The sequence below is a fragment of the Hypanus sabinus genome, chromosome 1, assembly GCF_030144855.1.
Source record: "Hypanus sabinus isolate sHypSab1 chromosome 1, sHypSab1.hap1, whole genome shotgun sequence".
Classification (NCBI taxonomy): Eukaryota; Metazoa; Chordata; class Chondrichthyes; order Myliobatiformes; family Dasyatidae; genus Hypanus; species Hypanus sabinus.
Window position 1 is genome coordinate 115,931,077 of NC_082706.1, and position 25,078 is coordinate 115,956,154.

At 41.5% G+C, this 25,078-nt stretch overlaps 1 long non-coding RNA gene across 1 annotated transcript in view; it reads left to right on the top strand.

The window, feature by feature from the left end:
* The window catches only part of LOC132378563 (uncharacterized), a 36,350-nt gene extending 12,190 nt beyond the window's left edge, over nt 1–24,160 (top strand). Inside the window, exons 2-4 of the long non-coding RNA XR_009507117.1 lie at nt 23,080–23,148; nt 23,463–23,503; nt 23,972–24,160. This is a non-coding gene — a long non-coding RNA (uncharacterized LOC132378563). The remainder of the gene's footprint in view (nt 1–23,079; nt 23,149–23,462; nt 23,504–23,971) is intronic.
* Nucleotides 24,161–25,078: the final 918 nt, after the last annotated feature.

The following is a 25,078-nucleotide window of genomic DNA, read 5'->3' on the forward strand; positions in this document are numbered from 1 at the left end:
CTGGCCTTCTGAAGCCAACTTATGCTCCCTTTTTTTTGAGCAGATCCTCTATATCTCTCGTCAGCCAAGGTTTCACAATCTTGCCAAGTTTACTCTTCATCCAAACAGGAACATGCTGTTGCTAGGCTCATGAAATCACACTCTGAAAAACCTCCCACTTGCCATTCATTCTTTTGCCTTCAAGCAAGCAAACCCATCAACTTCTGTTAGATCCTGCCCAATTCTTCCAATATTAACCCTGTTCCAGTTTACTACCCTAAATCAACAACATTCCTTCCCATCATTATCTTGAAACTCATGGAATTATGGTCACTAGAGCCAAAGCATTCCTTGACTGCCACCTCAGTACTTGCCTGCCTTGTTTTCTAAGAGAAGGTTAGTATTGCACCCTCCTATTCCAAATTCTGATTTGATGGAGACAGGCGTGAGAGCGCGGAGGAACATCTGGAGAAACTTCTGAAATGCCCGCTTCACTGCCGCTGCTACTGTGCGGTCCGGAATCTCCGGAGGAGAAGGCCTCTGAGACCTCGGCTTTGCTTTTTTCGGTGGCCAGGACGAGGTCGAAGGCACTCGGCAGAGGATGGCACTCGGGAGGCTGTATCGGAGGGGCTGGTCGGAGGCTCGAAGTTTTTGGATGGACTCAGAGTCTGCTGTGGTCGGGTGCTTCCAATGCATCAGTTGTCAGTGCCTGGACGTTTATGGCAGGGAGAGCTTCTCCCTTTTTGCTGCCTGATATCGGGACTATCAGAAGTGATCGGGACTATCGGAGTCGATTGGGACTTGAGACATTTTTTTAACCGTGCCCATGGACTGTTCTTTATCAAATTATGGTACTTCTTTGCACTGCTATAACTATATGTCATAATTATGTGGTTTTGTCAGTGTTAGTCTTTGGTTGTCCTGTTTTTTTGTGATATCACTCTGGAGGAACATTGTATCATTTCTTATGTGCCTGTCGGGACACGCCCCTGCTGACTGCTCCTGTGGCTCCTCCCACAGGCCCCTGTATAAAGGAGACCTGCAGCCTGAAGATCGGCCTCAGTCTCCAGGACCTTGTATGATAGACACTCACTCCTGGTTCCTTCTTCCAGTCAATAAAAGCCGATATCTCGCCTACGTCTCAGTGTGAGTTATTGATGGTGCATCAATTTTATTGACTGGAAGTTTTAAAACATGGAACCCGTTTTGCGTCCGGACCGGTTGGATTTGGACCCTCAAGACCCTGACGCAGCTCTCGGTTTTGAACACTGGCTTGCATGCTTCCAATCGTACTTGGCGGAGCTTCGTGCGACTGAACCCGCCGTTATGCACAGAATCCTACTCTCGAGGGTCTCCTCCAAAGTTTACTCCTTTATCCGGGACCTGCCGACCTATGAAGGGGCACTGGACGCCCTCAAACGACAGTACCTGCGGCCGGTGAACACCGTCTATGCAAGACATCGTTTAGCTACCCGGCAACAGCGGCCTGGCGAATCGTGCGCTGAGTTTCTCCGAGCACTACAGACACTCGTCCGAGCTTGCGACTGCAAGACGCTCACGGCAGAACAGCATGCGGAGCTGCTGGTGCGAGACGCCTTTGTGACGGGACTGAGGTCAGTGTACATGCGCCAGCGACTGCTGGAGAACTCGGATCTTACCTTAAGCTCGGCGATAGAGAAGGCCAACGCTCTAGAAGCTGCGCGGCATAACGCCGACGCTGTCCAGTCGCGCGATTCCCCGCCGGTTTCGTGGACGCCTCAGACCCCGCCACCGCCGGCTCCCGGGAGCGAATTCGCCAACGCCGCCGCCAGTCGCCATTCCACGAGCTCCCCGACCCAGACCACGGCTGTGGCCCGTAAGAAACTCGTGCCTTGTTATTTCTGTGGCCAAAAGAAACATCCTCGACAACGCTGTCCAGCGCGAGAAGCGACCTGCTCCAGCTGCGGAAAGCGGGGCCACTTCGCCAAGGTCTGTAAGTCTCAACCTCGAGCGGAGTGCAGCGCTGCGGGTGAAACGTGGGGGCCGCCATCTTGCATGCCGGGATGTGGGCGGCCATCTTTGTCGACGTCAGCACGCCCCGCCCCCGATCCTCGGATGCTGACCGGGTACCCCGGATGTGAGCGGCCATCTTTGTCGGCGTCAGCATGCCCCGCCCCCGACCCTCCGATGCTGACCGGGTACCCCGACGATCCAACTCTGGCCACTGTGACTCTCGACCAAAGCGCCCCACACCAGCTTGCAAGGTCCATGATGGACATCCAGGTGGAGGGGCATTGGACTGGATGCCTGTTTGACACGGGCAGCACTGGGAGTTTTATTCACCCGGACACGGTGCAACGCTGCGGACTTGCAACGCGGCCGGTCAGTCGGAGGTTCCATTTGGCCTCTGGGTCGCAGTCCGCAGACATCCGGGCGGGTTGTGTAGCGACTTTGGTGGTGCAAGGCACAGTATATCGGGACTTTGAACTGCTGGTCATGCCTAATCTGTGTGCACCTGTGCTATTGGGGCTGGACTTCCAGAGCCATCTCGAAAGTGTGACTATGGTATACGACGGGCCCCTCCCACCACTCACTGTCAAGAATCCTCAGTTTTGTGGGACTTCTTCACATACCCCGCTACTGACCACACATACACACGGACACACACATCCCATCCAGAACCAGGCCAACAGCTGCGCTACCGACACTTGCAGCCTCTCCACTCTCAAGATCCCTCCCCCACCGCTGTTCGCCAACCTGACCCCCGACTGTAAACCTGTGGCAACCAAAAGCAGGAGGTACAGCGCGGGGGACCGGGCCTTCATTCGGTCGGAGGTGCAGCGGCTGCTCAGGGAGGGGATCATTGAGCCGAGCACAAGCCCTTGGAGGGCCCAGGTGGTTGTTGTTCGGACTGGGCAGAAAAATAGGATGGTGGTGGACTATAGTCAAACCATCAATAGGTTTACGCAGCTTGACGCATACCCCCTACCCCGCATCGCGGATATGGTCAACCAGATTGCTCAGTATAAGGTGTACTCGACAATAGATCTGAAATCCGCTTATCACCAGCTCCCCATCTGCCCAGAGGACCGCCCCTACACCGCCTTCGAGGCGGGCGGCCGGCTCTATCACTTCCTGCGCGTCCCTTTCGGTGTCACGAATGGTGTCTCTGTCTTCCAGAGGGAAATGGACCGGATGGTGGACCAGTACCAACTGCAGGCCACATTTCCCTATCTGGATAACATCACCATCTGTGGTCATGACAGGCCAGATCACGACGCCAACCTCCAACGGTTTCTCCAAGTGGCCGCAGCACTGAACCTTACTTATAACAGGGACAAGTGTGTTTTTGGTACCACCCGCCTTGCTATACTTGGGTATGTCGTGGAAAACGGGGTTATTGGGCCTGATCCCAAACGTATGCGCCCCCTGTTAGAGCTCCCTCTTCCCACCACTCTCAAGGCCCTCAGACGGTGCCTGGGGTTTTTTTCCTATTACGCCCAATGGGTCCCCCATTACGCAGACAAGGCTCGCCCCCTGGTCAAGTCTACCTCGTTTCCCCTCTCTGCTGAGGCCTGCGCGGCCTTCAACTGCATTAAAGCGGACATTGCCAAAGCTACGATGCATGCAGTGGACGAGACCGCTCCCTTCCAAGTGGAGTGTGATGCCTCCGATTTCGCTCTGGCTGCTACCCTTAATCAGGAAGGCAGACCAGTAGCATTCTTTTCTCGCACCCTCCAAGGCTCTGAAATTCGGCACTCCGCGGTGGAGAAAGAAGCCCAGGCCATAGTGGAGGCTGTTAGGCACTGGAGGCACTATCTTGCTGGCAAAAGATTCACTGTGCTGACCGACCAGCGCTCGGTTGCGTTCCTGTTCAGCAACCAACAGCGGGGCAAGATCAAAAATGATAAGATTTTGCGGTGGAGGATAGAACTCTCCACCTACACCTATGATATCCTGTACCGGCCTGGCAGACTCAATGAGCCCCCTGATGCCCTATCCCGGGGAACATGTGCTAGCACACAGCTCGACCAGCTGTACGCCCTTCATGCACAACTTTGCCATCCGGGGGTCACCCGATTTTACCATTTTGTGAAAGCTCGGAACCTGCCGTACTCCCTGGAGGACATCAGGACGATGACCAGGGACTGCCAAATTTGTGCCGAGTGCAAACCGCACTTCTACTGTCCTGACACGGCACAACTTGTCAAGGCCACCCGCCCTTTTGAACGCCTGAGTGTTGACTTTAAGGGCCCCCTTCCCTCCACTGACCGCAATGTCTATTTTCTCAGTGTTATTGACGAGTTCTCACGGTTCCCCTTTGCCATCCCCTGCCCCGACACCACTGCCACGTCCGTCATAAAAGCCCTGCGCCAGCTCTTCACTCTGTTCGGGTATCCCTGCTATATCCACAGTGATAGAGGGTCCTCCTTTATGAGTGAAGAGCTGCGCCAGTACTTGCTAGCTAGGGGCATTGCTACCAGTCGGACCACGAGTTATAATCCCCGGGGTAATGGCCAGGTAGAGCGGGAGAATGCCACAGTGTGGAAGGCCACACTTTTAGCCCTCAAGTCCAAAGGGTTGCCGGTCTCTCGATGGCAGGAGGTCCTCCCTGAGGCACTGCACTCTATCCGCTCTCTGTTATGTACGTCCACCAATGCCACCCCTCACGAACGCCTATTCTCTTTTCCCAGGAAGTCTGTCACTGGGACCACCCTACCAGTTTGGCTGACGTCCCCGGGGCCAGTGCTGCTCCGGAAACATGTGAGGAGCAATAAATACTCCCCGCTGGTGGAGAGGGTTCACCTTCTCCATGCGAACCCCCAGTATGCTTACGTGGTCTTACCTGATGGGCGGGAGGACACGGTCTCCATCCGCGACCTGGCACCCGCAGGTGCAGCAGACCACTACCCTGAAGGCTCTCCGGTAACTGTGAACCCTGCACCAGAGGTGACACCGTACTCACCAGGCCCTACACAGACTCCTCACGACACTTGTATACCGGGCGTTTCGTACGCATTTATACCAGGCGCCTCGCACATGCATGAGGGATCACCGGCGCCTAGTGGGCAAGAACATGCGCAACCCCCGTCCCCTGTGCAATCGCCAATGTTGCCGGCACCTATGCAGTCACAGCCGGTGCTACGTAGATCGCAGCGACAGATTCGACCGCCTGATCGGCTTGACTTGTAAGAACCTTCGCTACATGAGGACTTTTTCAAACGAAGGGGGGGTGAATGTGGTGAACTATGTGCCTGTCGGGACACGCCCCTGCTGACTGCTCCTGTGGCTCCTCCCACAGGCCCCTGTATAAAGGAGACCTGCAGCCTGAAGATCGGCCTCAGTCTCCAGGACCTTGTATGATAGACACTCACTCCTGGTTCCTTCTTCCAGTCAATAAAAGCCGATATCTCGCCTACGTCTCAGTGTGAGTTATTGATGGTGCATCACATGCATTTCTAAATGACAATAAACGAGGACTGAGTGTCCTCATAATCTAATCTAAAAAATCTAAGGAGGGCACTCTATGGATTAATTCAGGAAACATTCCTGAACACATTTCATTAATTACACCCCATTCAGTCCCTTAACACACTGGGGAGTCCAATCAGTACTGGGGCCATTAAAATCCTCCATTAACGTATCTTTATTATTCTTATGACAATGAGCAATTTTTCTACCTCAAGTTCCCACTGACTACTGGGGATCTATTACACAGTTCTACTAGAGGGACCTCCCTCTTCTTGTTTCTAAGTTCTAACCATATGGTCCCACTGGATGATCCCCCAAGAAATTCATCTTTAAGTACTGCTATATCAAAAAGGCAACGTCCCCTCCTTGCTTATCTGTCAGATCTGGAATACTGAGCTGCCAGTCCTGTCCTTTTCTCAGCTATGTTCCTGTTTTTGCTATAACATCCCAGTCCTCAGAGCCAATCCACATTCTGAGTCCATCTGCTTGAACCCATTAAACCTCCTGCATTGTTGAACTAAGAGTAGTTTAACTAATGATTCCGTTCCCTGCCTTTACGAGAGCAGAGGACGGGCGGTGTTCAGTGCTGCCTGCCTCTGTTTTAGCTGATGTTGGAGGAAGGTGCAGGAGTCTTGGGTTCTATGCTGCAAGGATGGATTGGTGAGGGTCTGGACTCATTTTGGGGGTCATTGAGGTTGATATTTCTGGATTCTGGTTACTCTATTTTTGCTGATTTTAAGCGGTTTGATCAGGACTATTGAAACGGACTAGTACGCTTCAGTTAAGAATGGCTCTGCATGCAGCTTCCAGTGGGCTAGTGGTGTGGCACTGACTGAGCCAACTGAATACTACTGGGCTCCCGGTTTGAGGTTTGATATTCTTTGTGTTGTTTGCTCGCTTTTTGCTGTTCGCGCAATTTGTTCTTTTTCGGCATGTTGGGCATTTGATGTCTTCTTGAAAGGGTCCCATGGTGTTTCTTTGTTTCGTACCTGCCTGCAGGAGGACGAATCTTGGAGTTGTGTACACAACACATACTTTGATAATAAATGTACTTGGAATCTTTGAAAGGTGCAGTTTGCCTCAACAAGCAGCACTGTCGGAGGACGTGTTGGAGATCACCCTCAAGTGTTGCCAGGCACAGCACGGAGTCAACACAGTACGAGACAATTTCCCTGCAGGGATGTTGACCCCTTTCTGGTTCAAGTGCAACACATCAATATTGCACAGGCTTCCTCTACCCCAGAAGAGATCTGGAACCTGAATCCCTGACCCCTGCACCAGCTCCTCTGCTGTGAATTCATCTGCCCAGTACTTCTGTCTGTGACCTTGCATAGCACCAAGAATAATCCAGAGAATAATCACTATCCTTGAGGGTATGCTTCTTAACTTCTTATCTAACTCACTATATTCATTCTGCAGAATCTCATCCCTTGTTCAGTCTACATCATTTGTACCAAATGTACAATAACTTCGACTGTTGCACTCTTGCTCAAGACTGTTCTGCAGCTGCTCAGAATTATCGCTGCCCCTGACACCCAGGAGGCAAGATGCCATCGAGGCATTTCCTCTGAGGCCACAGAATCTCTTGTCATTCTCCCTCACTATCAAGTCTCCTATCACTTTCACCTTGTCTCTCTGTATCCTTTCACTCTGAGCCTCAGAGCTGTCACAGAGCTAGGTTCTTGACCTCCCATGTAAGTCCATCCTTCTAGCTGATGGCATGGTGAAGTAGACATTTAGCCTTTAACATTCCAGGAATTAATTCAAATTGAAAATAAGATGAACAGAAGAACTAACATTTCAAAAAAATTATATTATCCTGTCTTTAATCCTATTATAGAGCTGCACATTAATTAAGATAACAGCATCTAAAACTCTAATGCACTTCCCGTGGACATTAAGACAGAACTTTAATAGGCATAAACAGGAACATGTCCCCTCACTCTAACTTTCCACCCCCCAACCCTTCCATACCCAGCAACCTTGTGCTGATCTAAATTCCCTGGATTCATATCTCAGTGAACTATTAAAATTTGAGTTACTCCTTTCCTCTAGCTTATTCCATCTCATTAGTCACAGACTAACTTATTCAAAAAACTCCATTTCTTTACACTTCTCCTAAATTTTAAGATATGCTGCCAGGTTCAATTTAACCTGATCTACACTGTGAAAAGTTAATGAAACTATATTAAACCCTGGCTAGTTTTATTTTTTAATTATTTGCCCACTTCCATGTTTATCAATACACATTTCTCATCAATAAAGGGTAAGAAATAAGTAAGTCCTTTACTGGAGTAAAAGCTGCCTTGTTAAGAACAATGCTCCACAGAATAGATAAAACAGTATGAGCTTTGGAAATTAGGCCATTTTATCCACCCAGACTGTGCAAGCAACTTTAATTTATAAGGACATAGCTATTAGAAAAATATAATAATGAAGCATAGGTTTTTGTGAGTGGTGGAGTTCCTCATGTAAAATCATGAATAAAATATTAATTCAATTGATAAATTTAATCATCTTATGAATACACAATTGTACTGATTTTTTAAATTTCATTTATGTCCTTATTTTTACTATTACATATTTGGGCTACAAAGAAATAGCTGAGAAATGTATTAAAGAATCTATGTGTTGGAGCCTAATGACCAAAATGGATAGAGACAAAACTCCAGAATATATATAATATCCAATAGAAGATGAAAGTCAACAATTACAGCAGCACAACAAAATTATAAATTACAGGAGTGAAATTGTACAGATATGAATGAAGGCATACCATTTTAATTATGTTGCTAAGAATCAGTAACTTTGAATTGATTTAGGTTTCTTTAAAAATAAACTCAAAAGAACTCAGGTCCACTGTGTTCCCTTTAAAAATATAACAATAATGTAGTTACGTTTTTGGATAATATTGTAGGTTGCAGGCACTATCTTTTACAATACTATAGTGTGCTGGTGCTGTAGGCAATCTCTAAGATTTGGCTTTAATTGAGAATTGTTTCCTCAGTGCCTTCCAAGAAAATGATCTGTTGCCTCTCAATAGTAGTGTGGAAACTCTCAGATCTGAGATACTCTGGAACATTCACATTGATGCTAAAGGAAGATAGATTCAAAATAACTTCTATCTACTCCATTCAGTGTTCACAATATGGCCTCTTTGGGGGTAACAACTTTGCAGAGCAAAGTAACCAATATTCAATCCATAGGGATAACTCTAAGCATTACGTTTCTTATGATGTTAATTCTTCATTCCATGAGGTAAAGATTAGGCTTATGCTGGTTGGTTCAAGAAACAAATGATTGAAGGAAATTAGCTGTTCTTGAACCTTGTATGTGGGATTTTAGGCTTCTGTTCCTCATGCCCAATGATAGCTGCGAGAAGATGGCATGGCCTGAATAGTGGAGATCTATGATGATAGATGTTGCCTTATTGAGGCAGTGCCTCCTGTAGATACTACTGATGGTAGGGAGGGATGTGCCCAAGATTTGTCCACTACTCTGCATTTTCTTACACTGCAGCAAATTTGAATTCCCATACCAGACCATAATGCAACCAGTGAGCTTCGCCCCTCTCACTGTCTCTACAATTCAAAACAAAACTATTTCCTTACTTACCCAGTTCTAATGATGGGGGTTTATTATTAAATAGTAACTCTTGTTCTATATCCATATATGCATTTGTCCAGCTGAGTGCTTTCAGCATTCCCACATTTTTATTATAATTGGCATTACATCTCAGAAGTGACATTGGACACAAAACAGACAGTAACTGGTGTGTCATAATTGAGGTTGAAGGAACTACAAGCAAACTAACTGTCTTAAACATAATACTAAAAACGACATGTAAAATTACCTTTTCATTCATCAAATTCACAAGCATTTTAATGGAGTGTACTGTTTACTCCTTCATTAAACTCTACAATGATTTTCTGTAATGCAAACCCATGCAAAAGTTGACACAAGTTGTTGATCTGTTCACACTTTGTCTTTATCTAGTTATTGTTTTCTCTCTCACAAAATCCACAAGAGCAATTTTTTGTTCTGTATATCAAAGCCTTCTCGTGTGATAAGTGGATTTTGTAAGGGTGAATTTCCATTCTCTGAACTGCTGCAACAACAGGTACACTGCACCACAAAACATGGAGCAAATTCTTACAGTCAATATTATTCAAAGCCAACAGGCTCTTTTTCAACTTACAAAGAAGTTCGGTGTACTGTGCTGAATCAGGGAACTTTACTAAATTGAAAACGGTTCATTTTCAGTCAAGGGTGCAGACTCAAGAGAAGAGAGAGGAATAAACAGACATCTAAAAAATAAGTAAATCTTTGAAGGTGCCTCCCATAGTGAACCAGCAGCCTGTAATTTTAAACAGTCAATGGTATTTGTTTGATTACTGCAGGAAGGTCACATGTAAACATTTCTTTTTAAGGCTGTTCCTTATTTGAATTATCTAGCTGTTTCCCTACCCCATGGCTCCTGACAATGTTCCAAGTAATATAGATACCGCAACTAATTAAAGCAGTTACTTTACAGCAATTGCCCAAGGATGGATGAAAAGAGACATCTAGATGATTTGTTACTGTTCACTATTCACTGCCCCTTTCTAAACTATAGTCATTGTTAGATATTATGGCCTAATCATGCTCTGACATTACTTTCACGTGGAAACAATGTCAGAATGAGCTGCTTGAAACAAATTACCGTTGTGCAAATTTAAAAAGCCTTTGAGGTGTTCTGAGGAGAGAAAGGGATGCCTTGGTCGGATTGGGGTTGAAGTTAATTGTAAGGGGTCCCCAAAATGACCAAGAACATTAATCAAGAGTTTGAAAAAAATTACACGCTTTATGGTGGGAATTATTTGATTTATGTGAACTGAATATGTTCAGGTACCTGCTGACAATATACTCCTGGGACTGTTATCCTTTCCACCTGGAAATCTAGGGAGAAAAAAACAAAAATAAATATGTGTTCAGCCAGACAGTTCTTAAAGACTAAAGGGGATCCTGTGACCTTGAGGTTAAAATGAAGATGCAAAAGGTCAAATACAGAAGTCAGGGATGGTCTATGATAAAGATAATAGCATCAACAAGAAAGGCAGCCCCCAAGAGGAACAGAAAATGTGTTCTAAAAATTTTAATTCCCTCAATCTTGCTAAGAAGGTAAATATAACTGATTCAAGTAAGTGTGTGTCATGGACGACTAGTGCTCCTGCCTGTAAAATAAAGCAGTACAATGACTCATATTGAAGGTACTTTCCATCTGCTGACTGTAAGATTGTGAAATCATATTTGCAGGCATAAAATAATGATTTCAAATTATAAAGAAATTCCATTGTTGCACCCTCAGTTCTTTTTTCAGTTGTAATTAGATATAAGAAGTAAGAACAAAAGCCAGAAGGTAAAATCATTCTTACCAACTCAAAGGAATCCGGACCATAAATAATACAAAATGATGCAATCTCCCAAGATCATAAAGCATCAAATATTGAAGGTCTTACTTTGCATACTTACCTTCATAACCTATTGAAATTTCCTTAAGGTTGTTATAGTAGGGTGGTAGTGGGGTTAAGCACCCAATTCCTTTAAAATGCTCTCAATGGCCTGTGCTTCATATAGCCTCTGACAACCAAGTTCAGCTCCTGTTATTCACATATGGTTTAGCTATTAAGCCCAGCTGCACTGTTTCTACTGACAGGAGAAGGGGCAAAAGCTGGTTACTGACACATTAAAACCAACGGCTTTGGGCAGACAGGGCTCATCAGACATAGTTGGCCACTCATCTAGAAGAAGAAAAGCACTGATCTCAAATCTCTGCTGTCTTGCAGCTGTACCCATTCATGGGAAAAGCTTTGGGAATAAACCCCAAGGAAAATTCCAGAGCTGGAGGCCCTAGGCTAGCCCTACGTTGAGTTCAATGCTGACTGGCAATTCTTGCGATGTGACTGGTCCTAAACTGTATTGGTCTCTGCACAGAGAGGAGGAACCTGCTACTTGGGCAATAGTTTGCTCTTCATATTGTACTGCTCTGGTTTGCATATCACATAGACGGCTGGAGCACTACATTCATGGTTAACCCTGACCAAAGAAGAGCCTCAACCTATCTAATTTTTAACTTCCTTGCAGTCCTACACTCACTGAATTTAGAATTGTCAGATTATATAATCAAACAGCACAGGTAGTCTCAGCATAATTAATGCACAAGAAGACTTCAGTTGGCTAATTGAGTCAACTCTCATTCCCATTCTCTCACTCTATCCTCATAATCTGTTTATTTTATCAAGTTGCTATCAAAACCTATTTGTTCTCTACTCCTTTCACCCTCATACATGATGAATTCCAGGTCAAAACCACCCTTGTTTCTCACATTTCTCTGTATCTCAAAAGCAGAAACCAGCATCCCCTACTCCTCGCGCCAACAAACGATGGTGAAAGTTCTGTTTGTCTCCTTCTCTAAATACATCATGAACTTGATTGCTCTGATTTAATCTGCACTTAACTTTCCTTGTTCCAAGGAGAACAATAACCGAGCCTTGTAGCTAAAACTTTTCATTCTTGCCAAATCTCCCCTGTACTCTCTCAAAGATTTTCATGGCTTCCTAAAATGTGAATAGAAGTGAATGCAATGTGCTAAATGTGGCCTAACTGAGCCTAATCAATGTTCAGCATCATTTCAATACTTTTATGAACAGCATTTCTTCAGTAAATCTAATACACTTTGCTAATATTTTTCCCTGCCTTCTTCAAAGATCTATACATGCATATCTCTAGCTCTCACTATTTCTGTACATTGTTTAGAAGCAAGCTAATGTCTTTATTTCTGCTTCCCAATCAAACAATTAAAGTGCATTACCTATCACGTCACTGCATTAATTTTCATCTTCCACTTGCAGTTGATTATTATCATGTCCACTGTTTCGCCACAACCCAAATTCAGCATCAACAAACTTTGCAATTTTCAAATGTATTTCAATATCCAAACTTTATTATTCACCTGTATTCTTTCTTTGCATTCCTTATAATGTCTCCTTTTCTACCCCTATTCTATATGTTACTATTTCATTCTCTATTACTATTCAACATGCTTGCTTATTAATATGCCTTTCAGCTTACTTGACCCATAGCGATTCTTTGAAAGAGCTATAAAATTAGTTTCAATCACCTATAATTTCCTAATTCCCCTTCAAACATTAACTTAACTTGCAACCTATATATACTTTTGAAAGCTACTATTGTGGTTTCTATCATGCAAGTGGCACATTCCATTTCATAATAACTTGCTGAGCAAAAATCTCAGCTGTCCTTTGATTCTGGAGGCAGTAACTTAAAATCTGTGTCCATTCATTACTAACTTTCATACCACTAATTTTAGTTCTAACTCGAATTCTAACTCTAAAAAAGACAATTATCATTTTGAAAATCTAAACAAAATTAACAATATCGGATAATTAAAAGTAATAAATAAATAGAAGATGCAGGAAGTACAAAGATCCTTTTGTGCTGGTATTAGTGCAGGAATAAATGTTGGTTAAGGATGCAAGTGTTTTCTGTTATTTCAAATAACTCCATTTGATAGGTAACTTCAATTGTAGCTCCATTTTATGTTCCCTTAAAAAACAGAGACAAGGATTCTCTCAACAATACACTAAAATAGCATTTCAGGTTGATCAAACATGAGGAAATCTTCAGATGCTGGAAATTCAAACAACACACACAAAATGCTGGTGGAACACAGCGGGCCAGGCAGCATCTATAAGGAGAAGCACTGTCAACGTTTTGGGCCGAGACCTTTCGTCAGGACTAACTGAAAGGAAAGATACTAAGAGATTTGAAAGTAGTGGGGGGAGGGGAAATGCGAACTGATAGGAGAAGACCTGAGAGGGTGGGATGAAGCTAAGAGCTGGAAAGGTGATTGGCGAAAGTGATACAGAGCTGGAGAAGGGAAAGGATCATGGGACGGGAGGCCTCAGGAGAAAGAAAGTGGGCGGGGGGGAAGCACCAGAGCGAGATGGAGAACAGGCAGATTAATGGGCAGAGAGAGAGAAAAAAACAAACAACTAAATATGTCAGGGATGGGGTAAACATGGGAGGAGGGGTTGATGTTGATCATGGATTTTAATGGAAGCCACTCAGTCAGATTCCATTGTTTTAGTCATAACCATATTAAGGATCCACATGGGCGAGGACTATGTGCATTGTTAAAAAAGCATCATCACCATTAATTACTAAATATGGGCATAGAAAGGCATATGTAAGAACATAAGAAATACGACATCTGATATGTCTGTGTAAATGATCATAGTCCAAAAAAAACACCAAATGTACATTACCATGTTTCTTCTTTGAATCTTAAAAAGATGATTTTCTACTTAATTGGAACAGTCAACATGGATTTGTGTGTGGAAGGTCATGTTTGACAAGTCTTATTGATTTTTTGAAGAGGTTATGAGGAAAGTTACGAGGGTAAAACAGTGGATGTTGTCTATATGGACTTCAGTAAGGCCTTTGATAAGGTTCTGCACGGAAGGTTAGTTAGGAATTGTTAGTAGTATTGATTAATATTGAAGTAGTAAAATAGATTCAACAGTGGCTGGATGGGAGATGCCAGACAGTAGTGGTGGATAACTGTTGGAGGCCGGTGACCAATGATGTGCCTTAGGGATCTGTACTGGGTCCATATACATTAATGATCTGGATGATGGGGTGGTAAATTGGATTAGTAAGTATGCAGATGATACTAAGGTAGATGGTGTTGTGGATAATGAAGTAGGTTTTCAAAGCTTGCAGAGAGAGAGATTTAGGCCAGTTAGAAGAGTGGGCTGAGCAATGGCAGATGGAGTTCAATGCTGATAAGTGTGAGGTGCTACATTTTGGTAGGAATAATCCAAATAGGACATACATGATAAATGGTAGGACTTTGAAGAATGCAGTAGAACAGAGTGATCTAGGAATAATGGTGCCTGGTTCCCTGAAGGTGGGATCTCATGTGGATAGGGTGGTGAAGAAAGCTTTTGGTATGTTGGCCTTTATAAATCAGAGCATTGGGTATAGGAGTTGGGATGTAATGTTAAAATTGTACAAGGCATTGATAAGGCCAAATTTGAAGTATTGTATACAGTTCTGGTTACCGAATTATAGGAAAGATGTCAACAAAATAGAGTACAGAGAAGATTTACTAGAATGTTACCTGGGTTTCAGCACCTAAGTTACAGGGAAAGATTGAACAAGTTAGGTCTTTATTCTTTCGAGCATAGAAGGTTGAGGGGGGAATTGATAGAGGTATTTAAAATTATGACGGGGATAGATAGAGTTGACGTGGATAGGCTTTTTCCATTGAGAGTAGGGGAGATTCAAACAAGAGGACATGATTTGAGTGTTAGGGGGCAAAAGTTTAAGGGTAACTCGAGGGGGAATTTCATTACTCAGAGAGTGGTAGCTGTGTGGAATGAGCTTCCAGTAGAAGTGGTAGAGGCAGGTTTGGTATTGTCATTTAAAGTAAAATTGGATAGGTATATGGACAGGAAAGGAATGGAGGGTTATGGGCTGAGTGTGGGTCAGTGGGATTAGGTGAGAGTAAGCATTCAGCACGGAGTAGAGGGCCAAGATAGCCTGTTTCCGTGCTGTAATTGTTATATGGTTATTTAGTCATGATCTACGCTTATTTGGTATTTCAGGTATAAGAATCTTTAAGAAGAGAAAGTTTTCAATTTTTAGTATAATTCATACTTTGTCATTAAAATCAATTCTTAGACATGGTTAGGAATATGCATGGAGAGACTGTAAGTTAAACTGCCTCCTTTTGGAGGCATGGTAAAGTTGTGGCTAGCACAATGCTACAACAGCGCCAGCAACCGAGGTTCAATTCTGTAACTGCCTGCAAGGAGTCTGTGCATTCTCCCTGTGACCATGTGGGTTTCCTCCGGGTTCTTCGGTTTCCTCCCACATTTCAAAGATGTACGGGTTAGTAGGTTATCTGGTCACACAGGTGTAATTAGGTAGCATGGGCTTAGTGCACAAGAAGGGCCTGTTGCCTTGCTGTATCTTTAAAAAAACAATCAAATTTTTAAAAAACAGGACTTTCAAGGAATTGTAAGAGAAAATTCAGGATAAAATAGTTGTTATCTACTACACATGTGGTTGCAGTCTCAAGTGTTGGCGTGTGGCCAAGTGGTTAAGGCATTCATCTGAAGTTTGCTAGTTCGAGCCTTGGCTGAGGCTGCATGTGTGTCCTTGAGCAAGGCACGTAACCACACATTGCTCTGCAATGGCACCAGTGCCAAGCTGTATGGGTTCTAATGCCCTTGGACGACTTCGGTGGCATGGACAGGGGAAACTTGCAGCTTGGGCAACTGCAGTTCTTCCATTAAAAAAACCTTTCCAAGGCACAAATCCATGGTCCATCAAGACTAATGGAGGCCTACACTACACTACTACTACAGTCTCAAACAAATTTGTAGGAACTTCCACTTTAAAGTCAACAGCATAGACAGCTTGTACTGGGGAGCAGTTTGCTGGGAGAGTTTGATGTCTGAGCACAAAACTTCAATGAATCTTGGGAGAACTTGCTTAATACAAAACACCACCATCATTTATGAAACGTAATTAGTTAACACCCAGATTTTAATGTGCATCTAGGCACAAATGAGGTTGTACTTCCATTGTATCATTTGAACTATTATTTTTGAAACTGGGTATACTTCAGCAATGAGAACATGTCAAAATCAGTTTACAAATATTTCAGTTTTATGAAAGTATTTTCCTGTTATTGTTATTTGTCCAACTGTCACAGATAACTTCTTCAGTATTACTCCCAGTACACTGCTTCATCTGGCCAATTTAGTTTATCAGGAAATCTTCCTGCTTCCTCACATCAGACACAGCACACTGTCACAAATGTTTCCTGTCAACAAACCAGCTTTGAAGATGTGAGGCAGATGAAGGAGAAAAAAAAAATCAATGCTCATCGAGAAATGTCATTGACAGAGTGTCATGCAAAACCTGCAGCTGTTTCAAGATCACGATGTTTAAGTATCATGTTGACAATGTAATTGGTATTGTATTGCATCAAAACAGTGTTTCTGTGAAAAAACAAGAGAGATTACTGTTTTGTACATGTTGAATCCTCTCCATGAAGAAACTGATAAATTTGATAATGTTAAAGAATGCTATATTTAACCAGGAACTTGGACTGTCTTGAAGGTAGTGTCTGTGATAATGAGAAAATATTAGCTTATATTTTGGATTAAAGTCACTTCCTTAAGAGCAGGAAATGGTATGAAGCTGAACAAGTGCATCCGTCTTATCACACATAATGATCTTATCATTTTATTGCTTATCTTAACTGCTCAGAAATATATCTAAATGCAGTTTGCCTTGCTCACAGAGGCCAACTTCATTCATTTTTGACTATCTGTCTTACCTTTTCACTATGTCCTAAGCTTTGATTTTTGTAGGTGACATTCCTAGTAAGGGTCACTTGCAATTTTGTAAAGTATTATTTCATCTTTTGCATAAACGAAACAAAATCTCATTGAATAAATCTCATTCCATGGAATATCCTAAAACAGGGTCAGAATAGAATGTTTAATTTGGAGTCATTAGTATGTGGAGTTACTAATAATCATGTAACGTATGTCACATTGCTGACTCAACTGTAGAAAAAATCTACTAAATATCCATATAAATAACACTCCCATCTACAATCCCATCAAGTCCAAATAAATAACTTTGCTTTTGGAGACAGAAGAAACTGCAAATGCTGGAACTAGGAGCTAAAAGTACAAGCTGCTGGAGAAGCTCAACAGGTGAAGTAATATCTTTGCAGGGAAAGGGTGGCTATTGTTTTGGGTCAAGAACCTGGTTCAGGACTGAAAATTCAACTGGAAGAAAGCCAGTATGAAGAAGTGAGAAGGAGGGGTGAGATAATGGCTGGTAGGTGACAGGTGAAACTGTGCAAGGTGGGAAATGATGATCAGCTGGTGTCAGGTGGAGGAGAGAGAGAAGGCATTTGGAGATGGAGCTGTAAATGACATGTGGAAACAGATTTTTAAAAGAATTTAGACAGATTAGGCTGGAAGCATCATATGACCATAAGATGCAGGAGCCCAATTAGGCAATTTAGCCCTTCAATGTGAAACCCAGACAGAGAAGGGATTATGCATGAATGGAACCAATGGGAGAGTGTATCAAAAAGGTGACATGGGAGGTGGGCATATCAAATCAAGTGGGGACAGTAATAAATCTAGTTAATGGTGATGGGAAAATAGAAAAGATGAACAAAGGGAGAGAGAACCTAGGTGACCCAATATGAATGGGAAAGGAACACGGAAGGAACATAGGGAATGTGAATGACCAGAAACTATAGGCTAGCAATGTAGAATATCACATGCTGTTCTTCTAGTTGGGAGAAGGCTGACGATAGGCAGGTTAGTGTCGGAAATAGAAGGGTTACTAAAATGACAGGCAAACAGAATTCAAGGGAGCCATTGAATAGAATGCAGGTTATCTGCAGAATAGTCGCCCAGTCCATGCTTGCTTGCAGATGTAAAAGAGACTCACAATAAAAGAGGTTGAAGGAGGTGCACATGAATCATTGCTACAACTAAAAATGTTGTTTAGTTCCCTGGATGAGATGAAACAGGAGGTGTAGGGACAAGTGTTGCACCTTCTACAGTGGCAGGGAAAAGTACCAGGAGATGGGATGGAATGAGTGGGAAGAGTTCAGTGGACCAAGGGATGATGGAGAAAATGGTTCCTGTGGAAAGCAGAAACTGGGGCACTGATGGTAGGATTCCTTTGAGGCTAGTGAAACTGATAAACCGCTGAAGGTGAACATTGGTGTTTGCTTTGGAGGAAGGTGAGGTGACAGCAGGCATCCAGGGGAAATGAATGAAATGTAAGTGAGGCCTCCACCAAATCTGCTAGAGGCAAAGATACTCTTCCTGAAAGAGGAGGATATCTGATGTGTTCTGGAGTGGAAGACTTGATTTGAGAACAAATGTAGTAGAGACAGGGAATCTAAGAGTAAAGGACTATGTCTTTACAGGAGGCTGGGTGGGAGGAAGTGTAGCTGAGATAGCTAAGTGGGGTGGAGTGTTTAGTGAAGAGTTAATCTTCTGAGATGGAAACCAAGAGGTCTACAAAAGGAAAGGTGTCAGAAATGGTCTATGAATTTGAGGATAAGGTGGAAGTTAGCAGCAAAGGTGACAACATTGACAAGATGTCCACAAGTGCAGGGAGTAGCACTAATTCAATTGTTGATATGCCAGAGAAAGAGTTGGGGAAGGGTTCCGGAATAGGTCTGGAACAAGGGCTGTTACAAATTGCCAAAGAAAAGACAGGGTTATTCGGTGGCCTATAACAGTGCTACTCTTTCGGTTTGTAAGATATGGGGGAAACTGAAAGAGAGAAAGAAAATTTGTCTTTCTGTCTTTGTTGGTAAAAATTGTGGAGGAACGATCGGGTTTGATTGTTCTGGTGTAAGAGAGGGATGGGTGTTAGTGAATCTCTGCCCATCAAGGAAATGCGTTCAGAAGAAACTTAAAAAGTAGGTGCCTTTTCACTATTAGAAAGATATTCAGAACTATGGATAATATTTTCACCGGTGAGCTGACTTCAAAGGAATCAAATGTGTGCAAATAGCACAACTATTACCTGACATTCTCACAAGCATTTTTATGACAGTATTCAAAGATGTTTCTCCCACAGTGGCTTAAGGTTACCTCTAGCAAAATGACAATCAAAATAGAAATTTGAGAAAGAGAAAAGAAATGAGCCTTACATATTTGCAAATTTCTTTAAAAGTCATAACTAGAAAAACAAGGATGATCTACTTGAGGATTTTGACAGAAACTGATAGATGAAAAGAAAGATTTTCTGCAGACTAAGTGACTTTGGACAAGAAGACATTATTTTAAAACTAACTAGAACATATTAGAGAGAAGCTAGAAATACTTCCTAAGAAAATCAGGGGATGCACATTTAATTAGCTATTTTAAATCTAAAAATTATCGATTTTTACCCACAATGGGTATGGGTAAGGTTATAAAACCAACACAAGTCATTGAGTTAGATCTTTGGAATGCCATACCAGGTTTGAAAGGACTATTTATTTATTTGTCTTACTGCTGGTAATACATTCCTAAGCAAAGTGTATCTTTTGATGAGAAGAGGTTTTCAACACATTTAATTATCATTCCAGAATACTCAGTGTAATTAAGATCATTTTTATCAAATCCAGTTCCTTGTCTGAACCACCTTAATATTTTCAGTATTCTTCATCCTGTTCTTATACTTGTTTATTTTTATTAAATGACATGTTTATGGAATGTCAACAATTATTGTCCATTCCTAACTACACGGAACTGAGGAATTAGTTAAGTGCTAAATACAGTACTGTACTACCAGAAAGTTCTACAATTAAACCCAGCACCCCTGAGTCAGAAACTGAAGTCAATATAAGTGTATGTATTTCCTGTCAAATGAGCTTGGTCAAGTCTGCTTTTGTCTACTTGAACAAGTGTGGATGGACAAAGCCACTTAACAAAAGCACATATGGGAAGAAGAAAGATAATTAATTGCTTTCAGAGCAAAGAAGGATGTTAAAAGGAAAAGAAAATGGATAAAGTATTGATGATATGAAAAAGAAACATTCACTCCATTAATTTTGATTACTCTATGGTTCAATTGCCATTGACCTTGTCAACAGTTCTCCCAAAGCACTCAATTTCCTAAATGAGATTAACTTAAAATCTTCAAAAAAAATGTAGAATTTCTCTAGAAACCAAAATGAAATGTATTTTATGTCATGATTTGTTTAGACCTAACTATTGAGCAGCAGGCTTTCTAGAACATGGGATGTCTTTATGAATTCCATCATCTAATCACTCAATCCAGCAATAAATGGATGGTCTTCAAATGAGAGTGTCCTTCATAGCGTGGGAATTTTTTACAGCTTGTCACATTGATCACTGACAAAACGTGACTGTCCCAAGGAATAGCAAGATAAATGTGGAAAGGATTTGCCAGTACAGTGGTAGAGGTCATGGGATGGATCCTCTCAGAAGAAAGTAATTATGTACTTTGGGCTTCTCAAGCTCTATCTCCTTTTAGGTTTTAATAGTTCTTGTTAAACTGGATTTGAAAGACTGACAACATGTCTCATACCAATCTGAAGCTACAGCACCACTGTTAATGCCAAGAGTTACAAATCAATATTGATCTTGCAAGTAACAAGCAATCTGCTAGAAGAACTCAGCAGGTCAAGCAGCATCTGCAGGAGGAATGGAACTGTTGCTGTTTGAGGTTCAAACCCTGCATCTGTTAATCTAAAAGTATTGTCCTATACAGAGCACTAGAATACCCCTGCTTATTCTCATTTTAATTACCAAACCAATTTCCAGATTTTATTTTAAGTTGACTTTGTAAGTCAGTCAGTCAACAACCAATCCAAACACCACTCTCTTGCCCCTGAACTCTGTGCATACCCTTCTAGTCCCTTGAGTTCAAATGTTATTTGACTTGTACCATGACTGTTCTCAGAGGACAAAGAAGAGTATTCTAATTTCTATTTGAGAATTAATGTTAGTCCCATGCCATTTCATTCTTTCCTCACAGCTAACCTTAAATGATCTGGTTACATCTGCATAATTCATGCCTTTCATCACTGAAGTCGTTAATATAAGTTGACATTCCAGAGAGCAGATCTCATGGTGCTTTAGAGATAGATAAAATGTTTTTTTTCTGTTTCTTAGTATTTCAATGAATTCACATCACAAGGATAGTAATGCAAATGTTGAATGCATTCTGTGGCCACAATTGGTAAAAATCTGCTTCTTGAGTTACATAAAATGACTTTGAATGCATACAAGTGCTCTCAAATGCAAAACCACAAGACTAAATTTAGCTTTATTTGATCATAGGCATACTGAATGAAAAAAGTAGTCATGTTTCCACAAACTATCAGAAAACAGCACATAATGATTTTCATATGACTCTTATCGCCGTTGCTGTATAGGAAAATACAGCAATCATTTATGCTCATTTAGGTCTTACAAGATTAAACTTTGGTATTTTTCATATCATTCACCAAGGGAGGAACTTTGGCCAAAGCAGAAGGAAAGTCCATGTTTTTCTATGAATAGCTACAATGGAATCTCTAAGCTACCAGAGCTAAAAGGCTTCAGCTTAGCATTACTTTTAGTTTATTTTCTCTAAGTGTATTCCACTTAGAATAGCATTATTTTTTTTATCTATCCTTAGAAATAGAATGGAATAATATGCCTCTTCAAATCAACCTGCTCAGGCCAATATAAATGTTCAATCTTACAGAATCATTTAGATTCTTGCAACAATCCAACAGTTCTGCTGTTATTTTAGCAACATTTATTTGCATTTTATTTTCAAATATAACTAAAATTCTCAAATTGCCTTGAGAGGATTGAAGTCACACTTATAGCCCAGCGATGTGGACTACAGGTCCATCTATTGCACTACTGTTTAACCTAATATTTAAATTACATCGCACACACAAGTGCAACTCACATAGGGATATTTCTGGTAATTTTTCAGAGGGATAAAAGTTCATCCGGAAATAATCCTTATAATTTTTCACTTGAGGATAACATGAGATGTTAAAACAAACACTACTGCAGAATCAAATTGCTAAACATCTGGCTTTTTGCAATAATTTTAAAAAATGTATTCACGGTAGAAGTCAAGGCGTATGAATGTGTGACATTAATCAACATTGTGATTGTTAAGGAAACAAATTTTCTAAATAACTCTGAAATAAATGTTATCAAAATGATCACAACTTCTGCTTTATGACACCCCAGGTTATAGAGGAGTGAGTATAAGCTCCTGATTTAGGCAGCCACCTGGCAAACAACCTGGACATTATTACATACTCTTCAGAAGAATGAAAGGAATATTGGTGGAAGACAGTGATAAATAGTGCATCTGCCTGTTTCTAAAGAGGGTCATTAGTGTCTTATGGGTATATGCAAGTGTGTGCCAAAATGTTCAACTTTGTTTTGGGCCTCAGTTAGCTGTCCAAAGCTACCTATTGCAAGTTATTCCTCATTTCATGGATTCAGTTTGTATTTGGGATATCAGAGCAAGATATCTACCAAAGATCTTGGATCTTTAGGTAACCCCAATCTACCATTTAAAGAACTCGGTACACAATTTTTCAATATAACTAATGACAGGGCAATTCTCAGCAAGCGTATTGCTTTGTATTCAAATATTTTGTATCCACCAGAAGCTGGTTTTGGTGAGAAAAAAGAAAACAGACTCCATCGATTTGAATTCTGATTTAGCTTTTGGTTGCTGTCTAGAACACTGGTTCTTAACCTGGGGTCCATTGACCACTTGGGGGTCAGTGAATATATTTCAGGGGGTCCATGAACATGGATAGGAAAAAAACTGCATCTTTATTTTCACTAACCTTGAACTGAAATTGAGCATTTCCTTCAGTTATGAATGTAGGCAACAAACCACAGTCGTATTAGCAGTACCTGGGACTTTACATTACAGTTGTTACAAATATCTCAAAATATCATTCACAGCAGGTTCATCACTACTTCAAAATTATGGTAGTTATTAGACCCATTATTAGATTGAATGTGATCACAGTCTTTCTGTCTGCAGATACTCATGCGATGCAACAGATCAACTATCAAGCAGCCCTGCATCTCGTTGTCATTCAGCCACCAAACGGTGAGGTCATGTGTTCTTACATTTGTGACCCAGATATCTAAGTTGCTCTCCATTATTCCCTATCAATAATTGCATGTTGATCAATGCATGGAAGGAGATGAGTCGTTTTTATAATTTGCTAACATCTTGTAAAACTGGCCAGATTAAATAAGAATTCTTAACTCTCCATAAGTCTGCGCAGCCTTTTATAAAACAGATAGGTGTGCAAGGTACACGTGTAGAACAGGTAAATTCAAACACATCTGATGGTTGGTTAACTGTTGGATAACTGTTGAAATGTGTTATTTAAAGTAACATCTTATTATTGCCAACAGATTGCAAAGTGAATCAGGTTATGCACAGTGTTATAAGTGATGTGAGTATCAGAAGTTCATTCTTTTTTTTGTTTTACTCTTCATTCTTCTCTTATCTACAATGTACTGTATGTCTTATGAGGTAAAGACGTACTCATGCTGTATGTTTTACAAGTGGTGTCCGTGTACTATTATTCCGTGAAAATAATGTACATCTTAAAAACAACAATGCAAAAATACTGTGAACTAAATCAGAAATGAGAACCATTACTTCTAGGAAGTCACAGAAAGTCATGTGACTCCATGCACATCAATAGCCAAATTCCAGGAAGGACATGATATCGGAGCTACTGCTGTAATCCTTGTGTTTATCTGAGCATCTAAAAGCCATTAAAAGTGTTAAAACTTTGGATAGAATGTAAAACCTGCCTCGGTTTACTTACTTTGCAGACAAAAATATTGAGTTTCAATAAATGTCAATTGGATCAAATATTTAATTTTAGCTTTATTTATTTTATATTGTTTTGCAGACCCAATTTAAGTTGAAATGCTGAAGGAAGTACGATGAAAAAGTTGGGACACTTCCAAGACTTGGATTTGCCATTTCACAAAAACCTTTTCTTGAAGCATCCTTCAAAGTTGCTTACTGGATTTCCAAACAAAAGAAGCCGCACTCAACTGGAGAGACTTTACTAAAGTCCTGTGCGCTGGAAATGATTGAGCTGTTTTGTGGACTGGAACAGAGGAAAAAACTGAAGCAGTTCCCTTATTAAATAATGTGATAGGTTCTAGAATAGTTGATATTACTTTTAACATTTTGAAGATGGTCATTGAGGTATTGGCAGTCTCGCAATTTCCAATCAGTATGCAAATAGATGCAACTGCAGACATCTCTCGATATAGTCAGCTCCTTGTTTTCATTTGTTTTGTGTATCATAATAACATCAAAGAAGAATTTTTATTTTGTGAATCCCTTCTGAAAACTACAAAAGCGATTGATGTTTTGGAAATGGTAAAATGTTTTGTTAGCCAAACAGAACTTTAATTAGAAAGAAAACCTTCATATTCTTTGCACAGATGGAGCTCCAGCAAAGCTTGATATTACATCTACTTTAGTAAAAAAGGAAGAGAGTAGTAGTTTACATCTTTGAAAACTTTCAAATGCTGAAGGAAGTGCTTTACCAAGATGGAGTTGAGATACAAAATTCTCTGTCAATTTCTTTGAAGAAAGCCATTTGCGAACACCTGGAAATACTTTATAACTCTTTCAAAAGTTATTTCCATCTTGATGACATTAAAGTTGAACCATGGATCCACAATCCTTTCTGATATAAACTCTAACAGAGATGTTGATATAGCCAAATCTGAATACATTGATCTTCGGACAATAAACTTACAACAATTGGAGTTTAGCTCAAAAAGCCTTGGAAAATTCTGGTGTTCTTTGAACAAAGCCTAACCTTGCCAAGTAAGGTGAGCTCTGGAAGCTTTAATTCCATTTGCAAAATCTTATCTTTGTGAATCAGGAATTTCAACACTTGTAATCATTAAAACAAAAAATCAAAATTGATTGGATGTCCCACATGACAGGTGTGTTGCATTGTCAATAACCACCCCACAGATCTTTTTCAAGCTAA